This window comes from Triticum urartu, chromosome 1 (genome assembly GCF_003073215.2).
Source record: "Triticum urartu cultivar G1812 chromosome 1, Tu2.1, whole genome shotgun sequence".
NCBI lineage: Eukaryota > Viridiplantae > Streptophyta > Magnoliopsida > Poales > Poaceae > Triticum > Triticum urartu.
Genome location: NC_053022.1, coordinates 495,546,444 through 495,552,443, shown reverse-complemented (window position 1 = coordinate 495,552,443; position 6,000 = coordinate 495,546,444).

Genomic DNA, 6,000 nt, shown 5'->3' with positions numbered 1-6,000 from the left:
ATGGAGTAGTTCTCAATGGTAAACATCACTATGTTGATCATATCTACTATATGATTCACGCTCAACCTTTTGGTCTCAGTGTTTCGAGGCCATATCTGCATATGCTAGGCTCGTCAAGTTTAACCCGAGTATTCTGCGTGTGCAAGACTGGCTTGCACCCGTTTTATGTGAAAGTAGAGCTTATCACACCCGATCATCACGTGGTGTCTCTGTTGGGGAACGTAGCAGAATTTAAAATTTTCGACGCATCACCAAGATCAATCTATGGAGTTATCTAGCAACGAGGGAAAGGGGAGTGCATCTACATACCCTTGTAGATCGCGAGCGGAAGCGTTCAAGAGAACGGGGTTAATGGAGTCGTACTCGTCGTGATCCAAATCACCGATGACCGAGCGCTGAACGGACGGCACCTCCGCTTTCAACACATGTATGGTTGGGGAAGACGTCTCCTCCTTCTTGATACAGCAAGGGGGGGGGGAGAGGTTGATGGAGATCCAGCAGCACAACGGCGTGGTGGTGGAAGCAGCAGTGAACTCGGCAGGGCTTCGCCAAGCTCGGCGAGAGGGAGAGGTGTCACGGGAGGGAGAGGGAGGCGCCAGGGGCTTGGCTGCGCAGCCCTCCCTCCCCCCTCTTTATATAGGGGTCCAGGGGGCGCCGGCCCCTGTAGATCCCATCTAGATGGGGGGCGGCGGCCAAGGGGTGTGGCTTGCCCCCCAAGCCAAGTGGGGCGCCCCCACCCCTAGGGTTTCCAACCCTAGGCGCAAGGGGAGGCCCAAGGGGGGCGCACCAGCCCATTAGGGGCTGGTTCCCCTCCCACTTCAGCCCATGGGGCCCTCCGGGATAGGTGGCCCCACCCGGTGGACCCCAGGACCCTTCCGGTGGTCCCGGTACAATACCGGTGACCCCCGAAACTTTCTCGGTGGTCAAAACTGGACTTCCTATATACAATTCTTCACCTCCGGACCATTCCGGAACTCCTCGTGACGTCCGGGATCTCATCCGGGACTCCGAACAACTTTTGGGTTACCGCATGCTAATATCTCAACAACCCTAGCGTCACCGAACCTTAAGTGTGTAGACCCTACGGGTTCGGGAGACACGCAGACATGACCGAGACGACTCTCCGGTCAATAACCAACAGCGGGATCTGGATACCCATGTTGGCTCCCACATGCTCCTCGATGATCTCATCGGATGAACCACGATGTCGAGGATTCAATCAATCACGTATACAATTCCCTTTGTCAATCGGTACGTTACTCGCCCGAGACTCGATCGTCGGTATCCCAATACCTTGTTCAATCTCGTTACCGGCAAGTCACTTTACTCGTACTGTAATGCATGATCCCTTGATCTACCACTTGGTCACATTGAGCTCATTATGATGATGCATTACCGAGTGGACCCAGAGATACCTCTCCGTCATACGGAGTGACAAATCCCAGTCTCGATTCGTGCCAACACAACAGACACTTTCGGAGATACCCGTAGTGCACCTTTATAGTCACCCAGTTACGTTGTGACGTTTGGCACACCCAAAGCACTCCTACGGTATCTGGGAGTTGCACAATCTCATGGTCTAAGGAAATTATGCTTGATATTCGGAAAAGCTCTAGCAAACGAACTACACGATCTTGTGCTATGCTTAGGATTGGGTCTTGTCAATAACATCATTCTCCTAATGATGTGATCCCGTTATCAATGACATCTAATGTCCATAGTCAGGAAAGCATGACTATCTTTTGATCAACGAGCTAGTCAACTAGAGGCTCACTAGGGACGTGTTGTGGACTATGTATTCACACATGTATTACAATTTCCGGATAACACAATTATAGCATGAACAATAGACAATTATCATGAACAAGGAAATATAATAATAACCATTTTATTATTGCCTCTAGGGCATATTTCCAATAGTCTCCCACTTGCACTAGAGTCAATAATCTAGTTACATTGTGATGAATCGAACACCCATAGAGTTCTGGTGTTGATCATGTTTTGATCTAGGGAGAGGTTTAGTCAGCGGATCTGCTACATTCATGTCCGTATGTACTTTACAAATATCTATGTCTCCATTTTGAACACTTTCACGAATGGAGTTGAAGCGACGCTTGATATGCCTGGTCTTCCTGTGAAACCTGGGCTCCTTGGCAAGGGCAATAGCTCCAGTGTTGTCACAAAAGAGAGTCATCGGGCCCGACGCATTGGGAATGATTCCTAGGTCGGTAATGAACTCCTTCACCCAGATTGCTTCTTGTGCTGCCTCTGAGGCTGCCATGTACTCCACTCCACATGTAGATCCCGCCACAACGCTTTGCTTGCAACTGCACCAGCTTACTGCCCCACCATTAAAAATATACACGTATCCGGTTTGTGACTTAGAGTCATCCAGATCTGTGTCGAAGCTAGCATCGACGTAACCCTTTACGACGAGCTCTTTGTCACCTCCATAAACGAGAAACATATCCTTAGTCCTCTTCAGGTACTTCAGGATATTCTTGACCGCTGTCCAGTGTTCCATGCCGGGATTACTTTGGTACCTTCCTACCAAAGTTACGGCAAGGTTTACATCAGGTCTGGTACACAGCATGGCATACATAATAGACCCTATGGCCGAGACATAGGGGACGACACTCATCTTTTCTCTATCTTCTGCCGTGGTCGGGCATTGAGCCGTGCTCAATTGCACACCTTGCAATACAGGCAAGAACCCCTTCTTGGACTGATCCATATTGAACTTCTTCAATATCTTGTCAAGGTACGTACTTTGTGAAAGACCAATGAGGTGTCTCGATCTATCTCTAGATTTTGATGCCTAATATTTTAGCAGCTTCTCCAATGTCCTTCATTGAAAAACACTTGTTCAAGTAGGCCTTTATGCTTTCCAAGAATTCTATATCATTTCCCATTAACAGTATGTCATCCACATATAATATGAGAAATGCTACGGAGCTCCCACTCACTTTCTTGTAAACACAGGCTTCTCCATAAGTCTGTGTAAACCCAAACGCTTTGATCATCTCATCAAATCGAATGTTCCAACTGCGAGATGCTTGCACCAGCCCATAGATTGAGCGTTGGAGCTTGCACACCTTGTCAGCATTCTTAGGATCGACAAAACCTTCCGGCTGCATCATATACAATTCTTCCTTAAGGAAACCATTAAGGAATGCCGTTTTGACGTCCATTTGCCATATCTCATAATCATAGAATGCGGTGATTGCTAACATGATTCGGACGGACTTCAGCTTCGCTATGGGTGAGAAAGTCTCATCGTAGTCAACCCCTTGAACTTGTCGATAACCCTTAGCGACAAGCCGAGCTTTATAGATGGTCACATTACCATCCGCGTGTGTCTTCTTCTTAAAGATCCATTTATTTTCTATGGCTTGCCAATCATCGGGCAAGTCAGTCAAAGTCCATACTTCATTTTCATACATGGATCCTATCTCAGATTTCATGGCTTCCAGCCATTTGTCAGAGTCTGGGCCCGCCATCGCTTCTTCATAGTTCGAAGGTTCACCATTGTCTAACAACATGATTTCCAGGACAGGGTTGCCGTACCACTCTGGTGCGGAACGTGTCCTTGTGGACCTACGAAGTTCAGTAGCAACTTGATCTGAAGTTTCATGGTCATCATCATTAACTTCCTCTCTAGTCGGTGCAGGCACCTCAGGAACATTTTCTTGAGCTACGCCACTCTCCGGTTCAAGAGGGAATACTTCATCAAGTTCTACTTTCCTCCCACTTACTTCTTTCGAGAGAAACTCTTTCTCTAGAAAGGATCCATTCTGGGCAATAAAGATCTTGCCTTCAGATCTGAGGTAGAAGGTACACCCAATAGTTTCTTTAGGGTATCCTATGAAGACGCATTTTTCCGATTTGGGTTCGAGATTTTCAGGTTGAAGTTTCTTGACATAAGCATCGCATCCCCAAACTTTTAGAAACAACAGCTTAGGTTTCTTACCAAACCATAATTCATACGGTGTCATCTCAACGGATTTCGACGGAGCCCTATTTAAAGTGAATGCGGCAGTCTCTAAAGCATAGCCCCAAAATGATAGCGGTAGATCGGTAAGAGACATCATAGATCGCACCATATCCAATAGAGTGTGATTATGACATTCGGACACACCATTATGCTGAGGTGTTCCAAGCGGCGTGAGTTGTGAAACTATTCCACATTTCCTTAAGTGTGTGCCAAATTCGTGACTCAAGTATTCTCCCCCATGATCTGATCGCAAGAACTTGATTTTCCTGTCACGTTGATTCTCAACCTCACTCTGAAATTTCTTGAACTATTCAAAGGTCTCAGACTTGTGTTTCATTAAGTAGATATACCCATATCTACTCAAGTCATCAGTGAGGGTGAGAACATAACGATAGCCACCGTGAGCCTCAACACTCATTGGACCGCACACATCAGTATGTATGATTTCCAATAAGTTGGTTGCTCTCTCCATTGTTCCTGAGAACGGAGTCTTGGTCATTTTACCCATGAGGCATGGTTCACACGTGTCAAATGATTTGTAATCAAGAGACTCCAAAAGTCCATCTGCATGGAGCTTCTTCATGCGTTTGAAACCTATGTGACCAAGGCGGCAGTGCCACAAGTATGTGGGACTATCATTATCAACCTTACATCTTTTGGTATTCACACTATGAATATGTGTAACATTACGCTCGAGATTCATTAAGAATAAACCATTCACCAGCAGGGCATGACCATAAAACATATCTCTCATATAAATAGAACAACGATTATTCTTGGATTTAAATGAGTAGCCATCTCAAATTAAACGAGATCCTGATACAATGTTCATGCTCAAAGCTGGCACTAAATAACAATTATTGAGGTTTAAAACTAATCCCGTAGGTAAATGTAGAGGTAGCGCGCCGACGATGATCATATCGACCTTGGAACCATTCCCGACGCGCATCGTCACCTCGTCCTTCGCCAGTCTCCGTTTATTCCGCAGCTCATGCTTTGAGTTACAAATGTGAGCAACCGCGCCAGTATCAAATACCCAGGAGCTACTACGAGTACTGGTAAGGTACACATCAATTACATGTATATCACATATACCTTTAGTGTTGTCGGCCTTCTTGTCCGCTAAGTATTTGGGGCAGTTCCGCTTCCAGTGACCACTTCCCTTGCAATAAAAACACTCAGTCTCGAGCTTGGGTCCATTCTTTGACTTTTTCCCGGCAGCTTGCTTACCGGGCGCGGAAACCCCCTTGCTGTCCTTCTTGAAGTTCTTCTTACCCTTGCCTTTCTTAAACTTAGTGGTTTTATTCACCATCAACACTTGATGTTCCTTTTTGATCTCCACCCCCGCTGATTTCAGCATTGAATATACCTCAGGAATGGTCTTTTCCATCCCCTACATATTGAAGTTCATCACAAAGCTCTTGTAGCTCGGTGGAAGCGACTGAAGGATTCTGTCAATGACCGCGTCATCCAGGAGATTAACTCCCAGCTGAGTCAAGCGGTTGTGCAACCCTGACATTTTGAGTATGTGCTCACTGACAGAACTATTTTCCTCCATCTTACAACTGAAGAACTTGTCGGAGACTTCATATCTCTCGACCCGGGCATGAGCTTGGAAAACCATTTTCAGCTCTTCGAACATCTCATATGCTCCGTGTTGCTCAAAACGCTTTTGGAGCCCCGGTTCTAAGCTGTAAAGCATGCCGCACTGAACGAGGGAGTAATCATCAGCACGCTGCTGCCAAGCGTTCATAACGTCTTGGTTCTCTGGGATGGGTGCATCACCTAGCGGTGCTTCTAGGACATAATCTTTCTTGGCAGCTATGAGGATGATCCTCAGGTTCCGGACCCAGTCTGTATAGTTGCTGCCATCATCTTTCAGCTTGGTTTTCTCTAGGAACACGTTGAAGTTGAGGGCAACATTAGCATGGGCCATTTGATCTACAAGACATATTGTAAAGATTTTAGACTAAGTTCATGATAATTAAGTTCATCTAATCAAATTA